At 40.7% G+C, this 22,904-nt stretch overlaps 1 protein-coding gene across 4 annotated transcripts in view; it reads right to left on the reverse strand.

The window, feature by feature from the left end:
• The window catches only part of TMEM108 (transmembrane protein 108), a 201,852-nt gene that overhangs the window by 63,443 nt on the left and 115,505 nt on the right, over positions 1-22,904 (reverse strand). The gene's annotated exons all lie outside the window — the stretch shown is intronic.

Consider the following 22,904-nt stretch of genomic DNA (forward strand, 5'->3'; position numbering starts at 1 on the left):
TATTCCCTCCCATCAGTCTTCAGTGGGCCTCATTGTTATGAGTCTCTTTAGGATGTTTCAACTGAAAAAACGTATTTCTATTCCAGTTGTCAGGGAACAGCCAGTCTCTCCTGGCGCAAAGAAGAGCTGGCATTATGTTGTGGAAAAAATGTCCCATAAACGTATTCTTTATTACTAATATCGAAAGCTTGATTCTGCCACGTTTACACAAGTCGACTGGCTGATTTTAATGGAAATGCTCTCCTTGATGAAGGAGGAGAGAACTGCTACAAAATAAAAAAACCAGTAAATAATAATTAAATAAGAAATAAAAGTTCCAAGAATATTGAGGTTTCAAATTTAGGCTCACATCCTGCAGTCTGCTTTGGGTATACTTCAATTTGGCTCTGTGCAGACCAGCTTGGATGACTGTCGTCTTAAACTGGAACTAACTGCTTTGCTATCTGTGCAGAAGAATTTGTCCATGTATGATCTCCCACTCCCTTGCCAAATTCTGAAATTAATTTCTTGAAACACCTAGTAAGACGGGAGGTGAAGGTACATGGATGGGGATACAGACTACCTATTTCTCACTGTAGAGCTAGCGCCTGGTGCCAGGGACTCTGCTCTTGGTTGGCCTGTAAAGGGACACTATAGTAATTTTGGCAGACACACATGGCACATTAGGCAGCAGTGAATCTGTAAGTGGGATTTTACAGTCTGAGAATTGAGAGCGCAAGGAAAGAAAATAATCAAATTCCACTGAATATATAGCTATGAGAGGATGGAAAGAACCATAGGAATCCCTCATTTTTAAAGTTACAATTTAGCTTCACGCCTGTCTGAGATTTGATTTAAAATTGCTAGTGCTTCTAGTACAGAAAAAAATAAAAAACAAACAAAAAACCCTTCTAAATTTGACCAGTGCAATGCATAAGCAGCAGTTCCAGCTCTGCAAGTGATATGTTATGAATCATTACAAAGCTGTGTTCACTCTGAATACTAATGCTGACAAATTAAATACCATTTTAAGATGTTCATCATCTTATCAGCAGGAAGGAGCGCAATGTGCTTTTTCGCTGGCAGTAGGTAGTAGTAATTATTATATATATGAAGCAATATATTAATCTCTTATTATGGAAGGTTCCTTAAGCATACCTTCCAAGCTACCTCCAGCTTTGTGTAAAGAAGGGAACAAAAGGGGAGGTTCACTCCTAATCAGGTTTTTAATCAAAATCAAGTGATACTGTCTGATGTATCAGAAGTCCCAAAAGATGTAGTCTATTTACTGAAACCTCTAACTTTCCCTGGATGATTTCTGTAATGCACTAGGGTATATGTCCATTGCATTTTACATCCACACATGAACAACACACCAGGAGTGGAACACGTGGGTCAATGTGAAATAAATGGAGCTCAATACCAAAACCAAAGGTATACAGATGAGAAGAAGAAATAGGAGATATGAAAAAAAATTGTTGGCTTTTCCACGTAATTCTAGCTCTGTGTTATGTAACTTAGGTTTCATGTCCTCTGTAGTCATGAGGTATTGGGAGAGATAATAATAGACCTTAAATTGTTATGCCTTGGTAACTTTTAAACTCAGAGGTGTGATTAAAGAGAGGAGTATATCAGGGCTGGAAAATATTATGTGAGAACATCTGGAGACAATTGGCAGATATATATGTCCTAATTTTTTTTTTTTTTCCCGTTTCCAGTGCCTGTGATTCTGTGCTAACAGTTTTACAAAATCAGCTTTTAATAGCAGAGTATCAAATTAATGAGTATGACTGTGCTCAGTCACGTGGCACCTAATACTTTGTAAGCATAAGGTTAGAAGAAGCATCCCTTCTCTCACAGTTACAATATGTGCTCGTCCCTGATACAGTCAAACATCTTACACTCACGTGTTCCCGATGCGCTGAGCATGTTCCCAGGAGCCACAGCCAGAGCAGGACACCTCTTCTGAGCTGATAAGCAAACCCCTGTTTCTCATTCTCTCTCTCCCCATACATGCAATGTCTTAATCATGCCAGTAACTCTATGCACATATGGCACAAAAAAACAAGTTTAGAGTTTGGTTTATAAAGGTGATCCCAAAGGATCACAAGCATGGAAGCTTGTTTAACTGCTATTCACAAACCAGAGGAACAGAGCAGACCTGAGTCTGTTTCACAGAGGATGCTCTGATCAAACTTGAAATCTTTATTTTTCTCAGAAAAGTCAACTGTTGTTTTCATCAAATGTCCTCATTCTGAGAAGCCTCCGGGGCACACTCAGGTTCATGCAGAATAAGTGCTTCTCTTCCTGCTAAAGCTCACCGACTCTTGAAGGCCTTTTCATCTGAGAGCACTGCTGAAGGGGAGTTGGCTTCAATGTAAAAAGAAAACCCACAAGAAGACATTAAGCCACCACATTACTTACAGCCACCAGTTCTGCTATGTTTGCACGTCCCAGTCTCTGCACAGGACATGGGCAAGGCAGGGTGCAGGGATGGGGAAACGAGGCAAAAGATGGATGAAGTCTTTCAAGGTTAAATGGGAAATTTAACCGAGGAAGTTGGCAGTGGAGCCAGTTATTGAGAATGACATCTCAGCCCTCCTCTGCCATGCTTAAGCCAAGACATCCCTCCTAGCTGGGCATTACTCAGCACGGTAATGCCACTGGCCAGGGTCAGCAACCTGAGCAAATGTGAGAGGCAAAGAGAATCCACAAAATGAGAACAAAAATACATGAAAGATAAGGAAATTCTGTCAAAAAAAGTGCATGAGACAGTAAGAAAACCCAACACAACTGAAAACACCCAATATAAACAAAGAGGATTTGAATCTGTGATTCTTAATAGGACGAAAATGTATAAATCAGTGCAATCTCATCTCTCCCAGGGGAAGTGAGTAGGGAAGTGAGTAAGGAAGAGGTGCACGCAAACATTTCAGTGTGTGCTCAGTCTACATGTCGAGTACTCTGGAATTATATTATATCATATTATATCATATTCTTGGCCAGCTTCTAATAAAGATCACAAGTGAAGAGCAGGGGCAAAGGTTTCAGTGTACACTAAAAAGGGAAAGAAATATACTTATTTCATTGTCCTGTGGCAAGCAATGGTACCCTACTATGTGCTCAACAGGCACTACCATTTCACTGTAGTTCATCCACTTCGGTGATAAGTACAAAGCCTCCCTTTCTGAATAAAATCTGTGTGTTGCTTTTCTCCCTCATAAAGCCATAGTGATTATGTGGAGACAGCAGGGGACTTCTGCCTCCACGGAAGATAAGCTCCCGATGTGAGCGGAGTGCTAATCACTTACACAGCACCTATCTGCAGGCCTTACACTTACTATACAGTTCTGAGTGAAATATAAATCAAGTCATTTACTCTTTACTGCTTAGTTATTTTTTCTTTTTATAATCTTGAAGACCAGAAAGAGAAATTAACACAGGATCATTTCTTCCCCTAGTTTAGTAAGCTAGACTGGTTGATAAAATGAGTGAAGAACTTGCACTAAAGCACTGGGCAGGGCCTTGAGGGTGGAGTTTGGATCTACCAGATCTCCCTGAAATCTTGGGGAAGCCAATTCCTACATCATTTCAATTTTCCAAGGCTAAAATAATGCTTTTCCGTATCCTCTGTCTGTTAGATTTTGAATGCATTAGGATCCAGGATGGTATTGCACATCTGTGTACAGGCTTTGAAAAACGAGCCCTTCTCCTGCTTGAACACAACAGGGCTATTATTATCACTAGAAACAATAAACTACAGAAAGGTTTCATCAACTTTTGTGCCCTTGTCCCTGGCACTTGAAGATGGGCAGCACAACCTTGACAATGTTGTATCTGAGAGGAAGTCTTCTGGCTGTAGTAACTTCACCCTATTCACCTTAAACAGCCCCATTTATGTCTACATATTGATTTCCAGTGGCTCCTGAAAGGTGAAAGGGAGATTGTTGGGTCTGTTCATAGGTGAGAGGAAGAAGCTTCCTGAAGTTAAGGTTTCCTTAGTTTACTTCATTACTGTGGGCATGACTGCTGATGTGGAGACTGTACGGCTCCCCAGCAGTCAATAGAGTTTGTCATACCAGAGATTAGCCTGGTCACTATACCCTGACTGTACAGTCACTTTGTTATATCGAACCTTTTAGCTTCTTGCTGGCTGGGGCCAAAAAAGGGAGAACTGGGACCCTTCCTATAAAACACTCAGTTCTTTCTGCTATGGAAGAAGAAAGCCAAGAGCTGCAAAAAAGCCTGGATTTGTTTTCTTTCCATTTTCCATTATACAAAATGTTCTCAGTAGAGATTAATGTCTGTTCACGATCAGGCATTACCTTCATCCAAGAAGAAAGGAGAACTACTCAGCCATCACTCAGAGAAAGGAAAGCAGTCTCAGATTGAATCATCACTCTCCTGCTTTGATCAAATCATCATCTGAACTAAGCCCAGTCAAGGGAAAAAAAAATGTTTTGAGGAGAACTTCAAAATTTGTGTCAATGTTCACCAAAAACTTAAAACAACCAGGAATTACACAGAAAAGACGGTTCTTCAGATGTTTCTGCAATGTAAGTCCAATCATCCTGCCACACCCAACCCCCCAACTTGATGCTTCCAGCTCAGGTGCGCTAAGAGCCCCCAGCTGTGGGATGCCTAGATCCTGTGCATAGGCTGGCTGCACGGCACTGCCGTAGCTGGGCGGCCTGCTGGTGGGGCGGCTGGAGATGGCACTCCAGCTCTGTTCTGCCACCAACTTGCTGAGGGTCTTCCAGTTAAGTCGTGAGTTTCTTCCCTACATAGATTTGGCCTCCTGCTTGCGAAACAGGCAGAGAAACTAATTACGTACCTGGTTACACTACCTATTTCTATGTAAAACAAGTGTTTACAGTGCACCAAGCACCGAAGAAGTTAAGGGCGATTCATTTCTGGATCGCACTAATGAGGTACGAGCTGTTCAGCTTATCTGCGCAAAACACCATGAGAGCCTCACAAGAAGAAATAATACAGAACATTATTCTTTCATAATTGTTCATAACTGTGTCTGTGTCTGAATCACCAGAGATGTTTGCGTCTGCTGTGCGATGCACAGCAGCGGGGTTGGTTTTTTTTTTTCTTTTTGCACTGCTGAGAGAATCACATTGTGCCATGGAAAAGTAACTCACAAGACCCCAGTCTTACTTACTACTATTCTCAGCCATGCTGAGGGGGCAAAGGTACATAAAATCATATGACTGGACATTATCGTGCCTGCCATCTGCTCCTCCTGCACCTACAGAGAAGTCAACCAGAGGCATCCATCTGTCACTCCATACAACTTTCCTCCTTGGGCTGTGCACCACTCATATAGCTGCAAAATTGGTATACTTCAGGGGATCATTTTCTTATGAAGCATCCTACGCCTGCCAGGTGTCTGCTATTGGTCTCTCCCATGACAATCAGCCAGCTTAGATAGCTGCTTACTATCTAGGACTACCGCAAACAGGCAAAATTTAAAGCAAATGCAGCAAGGAAGGGATGTGAAAATCTTAAAATAATTCAGTAGATCAGTTTTATCATTGGAACAGGTGTGAAGGGAACCAGATCACATTGAACACCAGTATAAATCCAAAGATGACCTACTGAATTAAATTTTTTTTTCCTCAAAATTAAATTATCAGAGCAACCAAGATGAGAATCTGGAGCTGATTGCACCAGCTGTGTTCTGAAAATGCCTAAATGCCTGTACTACCAAAAGAAAGAAGTTGTCAGGGACCAGAAAAATAAATCAAGAGATACTTGAGGGATTTCATTTGGAGTATTCATGCGAGTAGCTGCATGTGAACAAGGACTTGCACAGAACTTCCATATATGTTTCTGTGAGACTACACTAATGGGGAAAACAGGAGGGACATCCTTAAGAAGATGCTTTAATGGATATATACTAGCTTAAAGTTTTGCAAATAAATGTCCTACTAAGTCAATGGGTTTGCACTACACTATTAGTATTTTTTTAACTACAGTAAAGCTGTGCCTAAAAGATGAGCTTTACCTGACCAAGTCCTAACTTGAATTAAAACCTGCTTTGCCTTCACCGTTTGTCTTCACTTTGTCTTCACTTGTCCAAATCTAACCAACTAATCCAGTTTTGTTTTTTTTTTTTTTTTACTGCAGGTATGTCCTAAGTTTATAATGATGTATAACAGAAGAATAAAACAACGAGTTCACGGACACCGTGGCTTACTAAATATATTCATCCACAACAGAACACTAGGAAATTATTCCATTTGATATAAAACACACCAGTCACAGCACATCAGTTGCTTAACTACTTACAAGCTTTTACAGACATCATGGGCAAGAAGCATCCCCAGCAAGGATATTAAATGGACTCTAAATTTCACTAGTATTACTAGGACCCAAAATGTTTAAATTAACTACTATTTACTAGGACCCTGCTAGCACTGCTGGCAGGACAGGCACGGATACTGTGAGTGAACACAGTCACTGTGATCTTTATCTCACTGTACTGCATATATTGTATACACTTACATATCGAAGCTAATAAAAAAGAAGGGTTTGAAGAATGAACCGTGTTTTCAACAACATGAACCCTGACAGAAGGACATAAGAAAGTCAGTCACAGCTCAGATAAGTAATTGGTTTATATCTGTCATACTTGTCTGTACCATCTCCATATTTTACTAATATAATACATAAAATAAATACATAATATATAAAGTATGTATAAATTAGCGTAATTTATTTCAGTGGAGTGATAATGACTTAAACCAAGCTAATCATGCACTTACTTCTGTGCACTGAGAATGTGATTCAGTGAATTAAAGAAATTTGAGTGATGTGACTCTGGACTTACTCTACTAGAAATATAGGCAAAGTATGATCTTTAGACCCTACAGAAGCATTAATAATAAACCACTTTTACTTGTTCCTTATGGCAATGAAACAATTTGGTATCAAGCAGCTCATACACTGAAAGATGAAAGTTCAGAAAGAAACCTGGAAGCGTTACTCAGAGCACCAGAGATCCCAGGGTTTCCCTTTGGTAACATCTTTCTTCTTGTTACAGAGTAGTTGTAGCATGTTTCATGCTCTTGCATTCTCATTCATTGTGTGAAATATTTCCTAATCAATACTAAAAATTAATCCTCATTTCCAGTGCTTCCACATTCCTATTATACATACTGTTGCTTCGCTGGCTGACCTGTACTTGCTGAGCCTCCTTTTAACCAAAGCATGTTAGTGATTTCTATCTCAGCTGTAACAATAATGTTTAGAGAAGAGAAGTTCAGGACTATTTTTTTGCTTCCTCAAATATTCTGCATCTTCTCTTGAGCTGGATCTTCCTTTCACTCATTCAGACTAAGCATTTGATTTATGACTGCCAGCATAGACATGGTCACAAGGGAATGGTCAGACATTGTTTTTTTGAGGGAAGCAGCTTGGGTAGCCACAACTCTGCCTAAACTTTGCAGCATTCTCCTCACAGTCTGATTAATTCTTGTTCAAATGCTAGGAAATAAAATTAAAGGAATGAAAACTGCAGGTGCTCCATCACTGCCAGCAGTGTTTTAGAGTATTGCAATCCCAACATACATTAAAAACAGCCTAAGGGTGCTTTTATCATACTGACTTAGAACTAAGCAAAGCTCCTTTAAAAAAGAGACCCATTAATCCCCTCCATCACAAAAATTGGCTGTAGAGAGGAGCCATCACAAATATAATTCAGTTCAAAGCTGAATAAATAGCTAGAAGGCTGCTGACAGGAATACTACAGAAGCATAGCAGTCAGACATACATTTCCTTTACATCATCTCCAAACTCTGCCACGGAGCACTCTTTTGGGGCGAAGACTAGCCATCTCTAACACAGTTTAGCCTCTGCCTCTCTGTGAAGGCTGTAGGAGATATAGTTAGGTAACTTCAGTGTCTCCCCACCAATTACTTGAGAAGTTCTCTAATATTTTTGTCAAATGTATCATTGCAGTATATTTTCTCCACAAGATCACAGAACAGCAAAGTATACAGTTCATTTGCAGATATCCATCACCTTTATGTTTGTAGAGCACCTAAACAACAGGTTCCCAAGTCCTTGCTGGGGTCTGTAGAGGCTTTTGGGCTGGAAATAGGAATACTGAAATGCCACTGCCCTCACCAGAACATTATTGCAACCACAAATTCACTGATGACTGTTTCCGTGTTGTGCTCTTGCTGATGGGCATCTCCTGAAGGTAGCAGCCTGAATGAGTTATGGGCAAGGCTATGCATCTCCCCTTTTCCTGTTGAACAACCCTACCATGTTCCTATGACGACCAGAAGCGCCGAGGTCCTCTACAAATGAAAATGGGGTCGTAGAAGGGGAAGAAACCACAAGATTGATGCAGTTCATATGCAAACTTGCCCTATAGGCAATATCTTAACAATCTACAATGCCTGATGAATGCACCATAGGGCAGTAGATGTGCTTAATGCATGTGTGGCAGACAGGTTGAAATTCTCTTATGCTGAACAATGGACAAATGGATTAAGTAATGGAATAAAAATAAATTAGTATTTTAAAACACTGAAATATGTGGCAAATTCAGTAGACTATGAGGTACCCGTTTCCCCCTGGATACATACAGTTCCCAATCTGTAACTTGTACAGTTTAACATATGCGACAAAGCCCCAGACCTGTCATGAAAACACACCTTCAGTAGTGGCCAGAAGCACTGTGAATGATATCAGTGAACCTCTAATGCAGCTACTGATTTTATACATGAAAATGGCAAAAGAGGTGCTTGTGACTAGTGATTTATGTCTTCATTAAAACACTCGTCCTTCAAACCAAGCCCTGCAATTCATTGAAATTAACGGCGTCTTAGAATCGGAATATGTATTATAAATTAATGCATTTTTGATCTTATATAATGACAAGTATATTGGCATCCTACCTTTCCTGCATAAAAAATACCACCTGCCGCACTAATACATATTGGCTTACTCAGAAAAGCAAACTTAAGAATGTAAATCTCTAAAGCTCATTTACCAGAGGCTTCCACAGTATTCTGCCATAACTCAGTCCAGAACTACCAGTCTTGAATTTTCCAAACCTGAGAAGCTCTCAATTCAGTGTCTTGTACAATTCAGGGCTGTCAAAGCAAAACCATTGCAGCTAATAACTTTATAAAGGGAAAATTTTCTCACTGCCAAATTCATGACTGTTCCCTACTCTTGCACAGACACATTGTAGGAAATGTTTTGCTTTCTCTTGCATGAAAAAGCAGCCACAGATGACTAGCCTCATGGAACAACTTCATTTTCTTTCTTACTATAGCTTTGACATGCAGGGAACCAGACTGATTGGAGAGCAATCTTCCCCACCCTTGCTGGGTGAGCTACCCTCGCCCGCTCTGCTCTTCTCCTTCAGCAGTAGTTTCCAAAGGGCTTGCCAGCTGCAACAGGGGCAGCTCTGCCCAGACTCCTTCCTCTGCCCTTCACAAGGAGCACCCAGAAATGCTGCAATAAGAAATTCTAGGTGCGGGTCCTCCTTTGGTGGCTGTAAAGGAGCTACTTCTTTTGGTAACTCATCCCCGGCTGTAGATGCTGAGCAACGAAATACATGGACCCGCAAGGCTGGGCAGGAGTTAAACATCAGCGTGGTCAGGTAGCAGCTCTTGTGAGCAGCAGGTGGATGGCTGAAGAACTGCTTGACACAGCGAAGCAGAGAGAAGAACTCACCCTCACTGATCCCAGGACTGAGAAAACCACACAAGCTGAAGAGTCTTTCCTAGCACGACTCTCTTGTTATCTCTGACTGTAAAAAAAACCTCTTTGTTCCCCCCTCTACCAAGTAAATTTTTTTGCTTCCCTCTTAGCACAAGAACTGATGGACACAGAAGAAAAGCAGAGCACTGAACATGAAATAATGCCTCCTCCATTGCCTTTTTTTAGCTTGCTTTTCTCCACCTGTCTTTTCTACAAAGCACACCTCATGATGGAAGCTTCCAAAACAAGAAGACAGCACCACAGGCAAAATCAGAATAGGCGATTTTCCCCATTTCTTTTTTCAGAAGTCTCTTTTATAGAGGTTTCCATTTCTGGTTGCCAGGGGCTCTCAGCAGCAGGAAGGCTGCCTGAGCATTGTTATGAAATGTCATTTTTAAAAGTCTTTTTATTAATATTTTCTCCAAATTTATTTGCTTCGATAGCAGAAGATTTACTGCGAGTTTTAGAGTTATGTTCAAAATCCATAAACACGAAAGATGTTGAAACTATGCAAAAATGTATTGCTTTCCAAAGTAACATTAATAATACCTTTGTAGATATTGAGACCCGCTCTATACTAGTTGACTATGGATGTAATGTATTCACAAGCACTGTGGATAAATCACCTCGATAAATTCTTCATGCTATACTGTAATCTCCAAAAGCTCTCTGACTGATAAAAATCAGCCTTGCTGATCCATCTGCGATTCTTCTCACTATCTTGTTATTTATCTGCCAGTGACAGCTGAGGTTGAAACAACCAATGTCTTCATACATCTGGCACCACAAAACAACTTTACTTCACAAAAGAAAGTCTTGATTGTTTTCAAAAAATACTAACGCAAACCTGCATCCTCCTGCACACCTCTCCCTCATGTTCCCCCCTCAGCATCTCAGATCACACTTTAAAAATATACTTACCTGTGCTTTGGTTTTCCTGAAGGCAGTAGTCAAAGCTTTTCAATAATTTCTACTTAATATTTAAACACAAGAAATAGTTCTTCCAAAATTATCAGTGAAATGGACATACTGCATGACACTCCTTTCTTAACAGCAATAAACATCATATTCTACCCACAGCTAAACTTGGGAGAAATACAACTCTGTAAGCTCATGCATTACTTTAAAAATCAACTGTAAATACTACTTTGATGATTTAAGTACTGAGGTAAGCCAAATGCTTGGTCTGAGTTTCATTCCCTTGTGAATGCTGCTGCCCAGAACAAACGCGCACCGATGCATCCTTTGTGCTAGACCACAGGCTCGGCAACATACCACTCCTATCAATATAGTCACTGAACAGGAACAGAAGCTCTTGTCACAGCCAGTGACAACATGCCTCCAATCCAAAAAGCTGGACACACAATATGCGGTTTGGAGCTACAGCAGGACCATGTGTGATCTCCTTTCCTCCATGGCTATAAAGCTTGAATCCCTTCAATCCACAGGACAAAAGAGGCTTCACACTTGTTCATGCCATGCTGAAAAGCATTACCTCTGCTAGACCTAAAAATTTCACCTTGAAACACTGAAGATTGAGATTTCCCAGTCTCCCATAAATCACGAGACAGTGAGTAAGAGGGACTCTATCATAACTTTGCTGCATAGTCTGAAAAGCAGAATACAACTTGCAAATTAAAATTTGAGAGTAACACGTCTCTACTCCATAAATCTCACATTTGTGATTAAATATGTTAGGATAGGTGTTGGTAATGTCATAATCAAACACCACCTGATTTCCAAATGAGTATTTGGATTCATGAATTCATTTGGATTCATCTCCCATCCTCTGACATTTTGACAGCAGGCACCTGAGGGTACAGAGAACGTTCCCTATAGGGGACACATCCCTTTGAGGATTAAATGTAGGATTATTAAACCAAGAAATCTAATTTTAAAAGACAAGTACTAGGAGACAGATTTCTTTTTTCATTCATTCTTCATACTTTCTGTAATAATCTGAATACTTCTAAAAATAAAAGCAGAAGTCATGCTAAACCACGACAAGAAGGATGGCATAACCAATGCCTGTTAATAGAAAAATAATTGGCTTAAATGAGGCATACACTCCTATGCACAAAAAATAAATGGCCCAACAATTCTTTTGAGAGTTACAATATTTTTAGCCATATGGTATTTCTTATTAATTGTTATAATTACTAACTAAGAGCCAAATGTATGCTCGGCACTGTACAACACATCCAAATACTGTCAACCCCTAGCCTAAAATGCTTACAATTCAAAAGATAAGACATGTAGGAAGAGAAGATACTGAGAAATGCAACAACAAGAACGACAGCCCAAGGTCTCCCCCATATTAGGAGGCGGATTAGGCCTCACTCTTGCAGCTGCATCAGGAACATCCCTCCTCTGAGAATAACAAAATGAGCTCTAAGCCTTTTCTCCTTCACAAAGGCAGCAAAGGAAAAGAAGCAAGAAAAAGGGAGCATGTTTTGAGGCTTAACAATCCACTCTGGCTCTACAACATATTTTGGGCCTTTGGCAATTTATGCTAATTGAAGTAACCCTCAAGCTGTTCTTTCTGTGATGGGGCTGCTCTGGAGCACGGCCAGCCCAGAGTGCAGAGAAGCACAAGCTCCTGTGCTGAACTGTGCTGTGCAGCTCTGGGTTACAACAGAGCCTGCGAACTAGGGGAATAATGCCGAAAATTTTGATACATCAGTCAAAACCACTGTGGGAAAGGCATGTTGCTCTGGTAGGAGCAAAGCACAGTTAACTGGATGTCCCAGTTTGGGCTCGATGCTACAGCATCCCCACAGCTCTCCCTGCTGCAGGGTTTGCTGCCCTGTCTATTTTACATGAGGCCAGGAGCAGGGAACATGCACAGGAGGGAGCAGTGGCCTCCTCAGGGCTTCGAATAACCACATGAAGTCACCAAATGGCACTGTCACCTTCCCCAAGAAAGATGGGTATTTTCTATACTGGGAAACACCAATGAAGACAGGTACCTTCTAATCCAGAGAAGCAGCTCAATAGCCAGAAAGGTAAAGAGATGACTGCAATAACAATTAAGGCCAAGACATTTTCCTCAGAATTTCCTTTGATTTCTGAAACAGATTTTCCTGATACAAGAGCTAATCAAGTCTAGGTACACTGCACACCACTCACCCCAGGTTTTCTCTGGCTCTGTAAACTACGAGGACAGAGGACCTTCCTTTTTCCCATAGCAGCCCATTCTTGGATGATGTACACTAAGCATTCTCTGTCTTATGCTGTCTGCAGTCCAGCCATCTCCACCTCAGAGGCCAGAGGATTTATATCTGATTCCCTGTCAGTTACATACATGCTTTGCAGTGACTTTGCAACTAATGGTCCCAGTCATAGATCTCCCAAGGGCCGGGAAAGATGCACTGCAATATGCATAGCTGAGGCCCAGGGTCCTGTTACTCTATCTTGTAGATGATCTCTCTCCTAAGGGATTGCTCTGTGAAAAAAAAAGCTGCTAGTGTCCATTCCTATTAAGCTGTAGCAACTACTCCATTCCTGCACATCGTCCTTGTCTGCTCCTGGGAATTGGTCTCGGAGCATCCTCCTTCCCTAAGCACCTATTGCACTCTCTCTCTGGCACCGGCTTCATCCTCAATAACTGTCAGGGCACTTCTGTGCAGCACAGACTGTAATGTGATTAACTTTATGCTTCACAACCTCAGCGTTAAGAAGTAGGACCCAGGGCAGGGATTTGACATGAGTCTCTCAGGCATGTATAGGGCCTCAATTAGAAAAAAACAGCTCTTCCTTCCTGAAATGGCAGAACAAAACAGCTTTGAACTCAGTGAAATGGCCAGCTGCTCTAAAGAAACAACACTGCCAAACCCGAGCACGACTGAAGTGAAAGACATAAAACGGGAGATAATTGCTCCATTCTACCTCCAAGACAAGGCCAAAAGATCACAGGGTTTGAAACCATTTTCTTTCTCTCCCTGTGCTTTAAGGCTCTGAATTAGCTCTCTCTATACACAAATACAAGTGGTTTCCCCTGCAAGCATACTGTTGTCCATTTATCAGGTACTCTCATTGTTTGTTATCTTCACTTTCTTCTCTTTGATATCTTAATTGTGGTATCTGTATGTTAATTGTTAATGCCCTCAGCAATAGAAGCTGCGATACCATAATGAATTTGTAGCCTCTACAGGAGCCAGTGATATCTAATGCTCTAGAAGATACTGCAAAGTCATCATTCTCCTTCCCATGGGATGCCAACTTCAAGAAGCAGTGCCTTTTTCAAATACATAAAAAATTAGAAACTTCATGTTAAAGTACTGAGAGCCCCTCACAGGCTGGCCACAAGGGAATTTCAGCAGCAACAAAGCCCTGGGATTTACAAAATGGACTTATAATCTGTCCAGAAATCATGCTGGTTTTCATGCAGTTTACACAAAAGTACTGTCACTAATACTCCATGGTTCACTCTGAAAGCCACAATGAGATGTGATGTGAGGTCTTGTATAAGTGCACAAATTTTCAAAGTCTTTTAGGTTCTCCTGCAATGAGTCATAACTACTGATGACATTGGTTATCAAGGTATTTAAGACCAATATTCCTCCGGGATGAGAAGGAATTGTTTGTTCCCTTTCTAGCAATAAGGAAGATCCATGGGTTAAAGACCACAATGAGATAGAGTCTGTTCTATGGTCCGAACATTTCCATCTTAGCAATATTTTAGCTTTCTATGCAAAGCATGCTTTATTCTGTCACAGGACTGGACATGTGCTTCTACTGATGATGGCAGTGGCTTGAATGATATCTATATGCACCAGCAGTACAGAGTAAGAACAACGGTATAGTGAATACAGAATATGCGCCCAATAAATTTGACCAGCAAAAGTGTTTTAGTGGGTATATGAAATACACCTACAGATTGCAACTATACCTGCAATAAGAAATGAATATATCTGCTTTATTATGAGGAATATCCAGTCACCTCTGCCCTCCCTGCATCGCTTTCTTCCCTGATGATCCTTTCATTGACAGGATACATGCGAGATTTCTTTTCCTTCTTTTTCTCCCAGCAGATGGAATCTGTTATAGCAGAATTAGGAAGCATCATCTTCCGAAAGCTACTCTGACCATGGCAAGCTGCATGGCAGCGTGAACATGCAAGAGCAGCCTTTGTGGACCAAATGCATGTGGGAGTGTATAGAAAGGACAGAACGCTTCGCCTAGAGCATGAGACAGATCAGCTCATCAGCTGTAACATTTTAAATTTGAGACTTAAATTAATTCCATAATTTCACTGGAACCTAAATTAATTAGTTAATGACTGCACAATGCTGTGACTTTATAAAGCACTAAGTAAGAAGCATTTGTTACCACTACTAGGAACTGTAAATGTGCACTTGATTCAGTGCCCCTTCTTTTTTTTTTCTTTTTCTTTCTTTATAACTTGGTCTTAGTAAGCACTGATTATTATTCATCAACTCTGAAGCAAAAGATTTATGTTCTGCACAGTATTACATAGTTTTGAAACAGAGTCTGCTCTCTTACATTAGGAGAAAAGGGATCAGATTTTCCAAAGTATCTTGGCACTCCATATCAGAGACATGCCTAGTGCAATTCTTACAGGCACCTGCAGAAGTTTCATACTTAGCTACCATTAAGATGAAAAGCAGATGAACACCTGGTTAACATGCTTAGGTACTTAAGAAAACGCTCTGAGTGCCCAACTGAGTTATTATGCATTTGCTGATTTGGAGGACCTGGCCCCAAACTCCTGCCCTTGTCCCTGGATATGACAGGAGCCTGGTCTTGAGTGAAAAGAGTGGCTTCAAGAACCATGTCATCATCACAGTATAGAAGAAAAGCTCAGTGATGGGAGAGCTGGTGGGGCTACACAGCACTATTCCTTCAAAACCTGAAGTGGTGGGTTCCTTCTGGGCCCTTGTGGCACACATTCCAATGGACACACGAGCCAGCACGGGGACCCCGCCTTGGGTTGCGGTTCCCTTGCCTTCTCCAGCTGAAGGGATGTGGTTTTAGGTTACTATAGCAGGGGTAGAGTATTCTTCCTGTCAAGGTCACTTCTCAAACATCTTTTGTGGGACATAAAACAAACATCTTCCTTTTATCCAAAAATAATGTGGGGAAAAAAATCATGTGAAATGAGGGTGCAGGCTTTTTCCAGACCTTGGGAACACATCCTGCCCTTGAGATTTCAGGCATTAGAGGATATACACAGTTTAAACCGATAACGTACTACAAAACAATACATTCATACCAATTATGTATAGGCCTTGATTTGTCAAGGAAGTTTTGCAGATGCCTATCTTCAACATAAAGACCAGCCGGATGCACCGCTTTGCAAAGCAATGGCTTTATTCCAAAGGCTAACTTAGATGATGTTTCACAGCAAGTTTTTTTGCAGGTGGAGTTTTGAAGTCTTTCATTGAGTTGAATGTACTTAAATATTGGCACTTGGGTTCTTTGGAGATCTACTGTAGAACTGGAGAGGACATCTATATACTTGCTATTTACAGATGGGACAAGGATAATACCCATCACATGCTGCCAAGTTGGATGACACTTGGTTTTATATGTATTTCTTCCAGACTGTTTCCACAGCCAGCAATGAGCTTGGTTTTATAAGTATTTCTTCTAAATTATTTACACAGCCCTCAGTAAGCTACAATGGACACTTACATGACTGACCAAAGCTGGCATAACCTCCACAGTTAGGTCTTCCTTGTTCAAAAACAATGGGATGTAGAGTGCCAAGGGGTGGGTGGAGGGAGAAGAGTTCAAAGGCTTTGCAAAAAGTCAAAGACATTTTTAACATATAAAAGTTCCAGCACCTAACACTGCGGTATAAATATCACTGTATTACTGATACCAATGGTACACATCCATGTGCATGGCAGTTCACACGTGGGGGACTATCAGATAACAATGTATATTAAGTATCTAACAGTTAGCCATTTTTCTGTCTTTCTCGTTAGGAACACTGTCACAAGCATTGGATAATTCACAGACATTAGACACCAGCATGCGTGCTGACATAAAAATTTTCTTATGTCAAATTACTGGAACACAGTCCAACAGAGATGCAAGCCTATGGCTAGTGGCTGCTGTCGGAGCAGTCTGCCTGGTGCTAAGAGCTCTATTTACATATTTGACTGCCTTTTCTGGATTAGGGTTGATTGCAATATTGTCAAAAACATACCAATGTCTCTTAGGCACAGCCAGCAAGAAAAGGAGGCTTTGCGGAAGGAAATAAAAGTTTGACAGGATATTTTTGTTTTATAATGCAACATATCAAAGCAAGCTGGGAACATGAAGGCTGGGAGTAAAATCCCAATCCTACTAAAGTCAATGGGAGTTTTGCCACTGAACTCAACAGGACCAATATTTCATGGTTGCTAGGCTCCTGTCTGCCTATCAGTAACGTTTCTTCCTCCACTTGACCTGACGCTGAGTCTCAAAGACACATGCATGAAATTGCACAAGCTGCTAGGTCTTTGTTCCTGAAGTTTCATTTCTATTAGAGATGGATGAATAGACTTTTGAAAGGGAAAATGGAGAAAAGTCAAATTTGTACTCCTGCCTATTCACTTTCCCTCTAAAACCTCTCTCTCAAGGCTTGAGGCAAACAATACTGAATCTAAAATAGAAGATTAGACAGATATATTGTCGTACAATGGGGATTGCTTCAGGTCCAAAACACAAATAATTCACAACATAAGATGGAAATAATATTGTGGATTCATTTTTGACCTATCAAATCATTGTTTTGACAAGACAGAAAGGAATTTTAAAACCAAATCCTTGCAGCATTTTCCAACTTGGGTAAACATCCATATTTATATGTATATATTTAATATCTCTTGGTATTCTAGCATAATGGTCATGGACATCGTTACCAGAATGTCCCACAACTGGTGTGTGAATGCTTGATGCATATGAACACCAGGAAGTTCTCCATGTTCTCATTAATTTTGAAAAATCTATGGGGTTCTAGTGCAAATAGTACCAGTATAAGCATAAAATTGAGGCTACTTAATGCCAAGAACATAATCACACTATCAAATGATATGTGCAAAGGCACAAATTGCTTGCTTGCCATTAGGAAAAGCAAATACAATAATGTAACTGTCTGTTGGCTTTTTATCCCAAATTCAGTGTCAAGGACTTAAACCATGACCTGAAATTCTATAGCCCTGGGTCTATTCCACATCTTTCTGTGTTTCAGCAAATCTGCAAGAACAGTGGAGAAGTTTTCACAATATGTCAGCTGTTTGGGAGGGTTGCTATGTCCTAAGTTTGTATCTGCTCTTGGCAGAACAAGGCAGAATACTCCTTCCCCAATAGATGTACCTCAAACTCTTTAATGAGTTTGTGCAATCTGTGAAATGCTACCAAACTGTAATGTCTTTAAGGGCAAGAATGTTCATGGAACCAGCAAATTTAAAATAAATATTGCAAACTATTCATGGGAACTATCTCAGGTTTAGAATCACAAGAGCCGTCCAATTCACAGAGTTGTGCTTATCCAGGCAGCGAGCGGGAACATGCTGTCTTGCGTGTGTGCTGCTGAAATCTCACTAAAGGGCACATCAAGGACTCTGGAGCTTACATCTGATAAGAAACTGCATATTCAATTTAGTTTCTTTATAAGGTGCATCAGTTTGCTCTTAAAGCTCTCTTTAAAAAGGTCTGTTTTCCAGGAAGGGATCACAAAATAGAAAGTTGCAGCTTATTTCAAGAAGGCTAAGTTTTTGCTGAGAAGCTGAAGCTACAACCTTTAATTGAACTCTGGGAAAACCAAGTGTTGGTGGACTGCTTGCTGTGAGCTGCCCGATGGGCAGTCTGTTACCAAGCCACGTGACTCTCAAATACAAATGCTTCAGCCCAGTGAGTATCCCAAAAAGCTTTGTACATGAAACACTGCATATCCAGAGGCTGTTTACCTTTCTAATTTTTAAGCAAATGAGATGGAATCTGTTGCTGCATAACGACTCCCTGCTGCTCTCTTTGCTGAAGCTAACACCTACCACCCTAACAGAGCACAAAAATGTTACTTTCTTTTCTCTCTGTGAATCCTCGTGAATGATAGGATGAGACTCTGCTGATCTTTATCAAGTGATCCCCAGTAGCTTTAAGCATACATCAGCTGTACATTTCTATCACGTGGATTAATTATACATAGCTCATGAAAACTGAGAGCCCTCTGTCAAAGCAAGGAGGCTCATTTGCACTAAAGACAGAGTACCTAGTGGTCACAGGATCAGAGGGTTTGATGGGAGCTTTTGAAATCATCTAGATGACCTCTGTCTCCCCCGAGAGATGTGTTTTTCCATTTGGTGCTTCAGTGGCAGACCAAAATCCTCCTGACTAGCCCGTTCTAGCATTTCAATGTTGTAACCTGCTAAAGCATTTTTGCCTCATGTCTAACATCAAGTTTCCTGCTGTAGAAATCCATTTCTTCATGTTTTATCTAATACTATGGACAGAGAACAGGTTATTCCCCTGCTTCTGGCAGTAGTCTTTTTTGTACTGTTACCATGCCTCCCCACTTGCTATAAATGAGCCACGTATAATTGTATAAACGAGCATACCATCTTATTAATACCATGTAATTATTCACAGATGGTACTTGGCAATAGAAACAGGAGTCGGTGGGTGTTGGTTCCTATTAGAGGCAATAGGCATTAGGAGATAATGCTGCTCAGCACCTTGCAGAAGGCACTGAGAATTGGGTCTTCTCTAAACCAGGAATTTGACAAACTCACATTGCTTATCAAATATTTATGAAAAGAGGGATGAGCCCCTGGACTTGCTTCAAACTCAAACGGAGCACTGGCTTGTGCTAACCCTTTCTACAGGGTGAACTTCACCGCAAGAGACTTAACTGAAAGGCAGTCAGGCTGCCAGTTAAAACCAAGGAAGGTGAGTGGCATCCACAGCAAGGGGATACAAAGATCTGTGGCAGCCTGTATTATAAGGCATGGCCACTCACTGCCGTTTTTGCTGTTTGCTACAGAGTGGTGCAAGCCTGTACATAGGAGACTCTTTCTATTGATATTACTGGGCATTGTGCCAGGCCTCAGAGATGAAAGAGTGATGCTCGGGAACGCAGTAAGTGATAATGGCATGAAGAAACACTCAGACTGGCATTTATTTCCAGATGCTATGGGTGACAGGTCCTCATACAGACGCTGGTGCTGTAAGTAAACAGAAAATAAAAGTCCTTCCATTTTTCAGGAAAATAAACGTCTGGAGAAGAAAGTCTCGTATACAGCTCGTGTGCCAAGGGCTTCACCAGTTACCTTTCTCCACATTTTTCTCTCGTTTATATGCAACTTGGAAGCCCTTAGTGAACAGTGCATGCATGGTAAATTATAGTGTGCATGTTTTATTACAGAAAATGCAGACATATTGTGGCTCATGCTGTAGGGCTTAAATCATCACATTAGGTCTTTATAAAAAATGGAGATCGCTCAGCCTCATGGGAAAGGCATTTGCATCTTCATCATTACAGAGGCAACAAACTTCATCCATAAAGATGGGCCTAGAACAAATGGCAGCAAATTGTGGACACATGTTTTGCTTTAATTGGTCCTCATCAACTCAATCTAGCTAGTGACTTCAAAGAGCTCTCACTAAGAAACCTCTTCCAAATTTTTTGTTTTAATCTTTTTTATGTTTTTTTTTTTAATGTCTTAGAGATTTCAGATTACATAGAATCTTTGAAGATACAGTTTGAAAGCACTGCTTCTTTACAGTTACACCACATGTTTAATCACTCATTCATAAATTATGAATGACTAGAAGTAAAGTAGCATCACCCAGAGCCCCTGTCCTGGGCCAAATGTAGCACTGCAATTTTTACAAAGTCTACCTCTTGACAACTGGGATCAGATTCAAGCCAGCTACAACCATATTCAAAAGAGCAGCTGCTGCCAGTGCCATTTTCACATACTATTCTTGATCAGCATAAATGGATGGAATATGCTCTTTTTGGAAAGCACAGCAGAAGAATATGGATGGCAATAGACTGATTACATAACTCATCTAAAATTCACAAAAAAAAAAAAAAAAGACATATGCTACATTTAAAACCTTATTTAGATATGGGCCTGACTTTAAAAAATATGGCTAACAAATCCCACTAGTCTGTAAATCAGACATAAGTCTTTTCTTCTAGCCCCAAAGCCAAGCAGTCCTCACAAGTACGAGGGTCCCACTGTCTCAGACACTGCACGGACACAGCTGAACACAGCACAAATGAACAGTGGTGGACATAAATACACAGAAGGGTGTAGCCAGTACCGGCCCAGTGGCACAGCTGGGACTCAACCAAGACGTGACAAATCCCATAGCAACGGACCAGTTTGGGGATGAAACTGCTTCTTCCTACATTGCTTAGCCACAGGCACACTCACACAAGCACAGACAGAGTTTTGTCTCTCCAGCTGATCACTGTTTCTAAAAAAACCCACCAACACTTTGCTCAAGCCATCTCAGTTTTTTGACTCACAAGAGTCCATACATAGGGCACTTCTCTCTATAGCCCTGAGCCTCAATTAATCACTCATAACATAGCAGACAAGATGAAAATGCTGTCACATCAGAGAGGCGGCACCATGGACCCAGCTGTTGCAGTTGCAGATGAGGAAGGCAGGCAGGCAGGCATAGGACATTGGTGAATCAGCCCAAAGAACATCCTCTCCTGACACTTTCTCTGAAGGTTTGGTTTTTTCCTTCTCTGTATAGTGGCAGCAATTTTCCCTCTTGTGAAAATGAAACAACTAAGACCATGCTGCAGGCCCCTCTTATAGCATAAAGAACAGTTACAGGAAACACATTGAAGTAATTTCCTCTTCCTTGGTTGCAGAATGCGCTCTCTGGAGATTGTTTTCACTATTATGGTGTAACTGGGGAAAAAGTAAGCTGAAGTAACACACCTACAGGGCATCTAAAAGAAAACTGATTCAATAGGAATTAAGTAACTTGGTGGATCTTGCCATAGGCTTCTTACAAACCAGCCAACCAACCAGCCAGTGAAAAAACTCATTCCAGATGCCCAAAAGATCTCTTACATATCTATAGCTGTTGCATTTGTTAATAACTACATTTAGTACACATCTTTGCTGCACTCAGAGAAATAAAGCAGTTTGTTTATCTGTCAGTAGAAATAGTATGTTCAGAATCCATCTTCTCAAATTACATCATGGAGTTCACAATATTGTTTCCTATTCATACTATATGTGTGTGTGTGTGCGTGTGTATATATATAGAGAGTTTGCTCAGTCTTTCCCTCTTGATTTTCAGTGTTCCTCTATTTGCTGCCTATATCTTCAACATATTACCCTGAAAAATACAGTTTAAAGCACCAGAGATAGCAATGGGGAATGCTGCCAAGCAGGGAAGCACGATATTAAAAAAAATAAAAATTACAGAAAGATCCAACACTGTGATAGATTGGATGTAGAATATACCCTCCTTTTTTTCCTACCATGTTGATAGAAATGTATTCATACAGTTCGGTTTCACCATTTCATTACAATGAACATAATGTTGCTCCAGCAATTGAGATCATTTAGGATTAAGTTACTATTCAACATGCAGAAACATGTCAAAACGTGATGTAAAGTATTCTGGTTCCTTAGCTATTGTAACACTACCACAGCCCCCACTGCTGTCAGTGGGTTTCTGGTTACAGTCCTCCCCTTTGCACGCCAGCCAGGCACCCAGCCTCTGGGAGCCAAAGGTAGGCCCAGCAGGTCGCCTAGGCACATCTGGCCTAGCTTTATGCTCATTAGAGCAAAATGGTCTTGCGTGCACCTCTGGAGTTCCCCCTCAGATGCCATGAAGACACAGCTGAATTTCTCCTTTGTCATAGGAGAAGCTGTAAATAAGAATAGGAACACCAGCCAATCTAGCAACTAAAAAGAAATTTCTCGCTTTATAACCTGATGGTAATAAGTAAAGCAAAGATATGGTATTAACCAGATTTCTGTAACAGTCCATAAAATATTTGTTAGACTTAATTTTCACACATGCCAATAAAAGCAATGGTCCTCGCATTGCTCATTCCATGCATACTAAGCATGATTTTCAGGTTTCTGTCTTGCTTGGACCAGAATAAGAGAAATCCATACAAAGTTGTGTACTATAATACCTATCTTTAAGTGAGAAATTCTGCTGAAGAAACAACATAAAAAACCCTTTTTTAGATT

The sequence above is a fragment of the Nipponia nippon genome, unplaced genomic scaffold (assembly GCF_047370975.1).
Source record: "Nipponia nippon isolate SJK-2023a ecotype South Korea unplaced genomic scaffold, ASM4737097v1 scaffold_1, whole genome shotgun sequence".
Taxonomy (NCBI): domain Eukaryota; kingdom Metazoa; phylum Chordata; class Aves; order Pelecaniformes; family Threskiornithidae; genus Nipponia; species Nipponia nippon.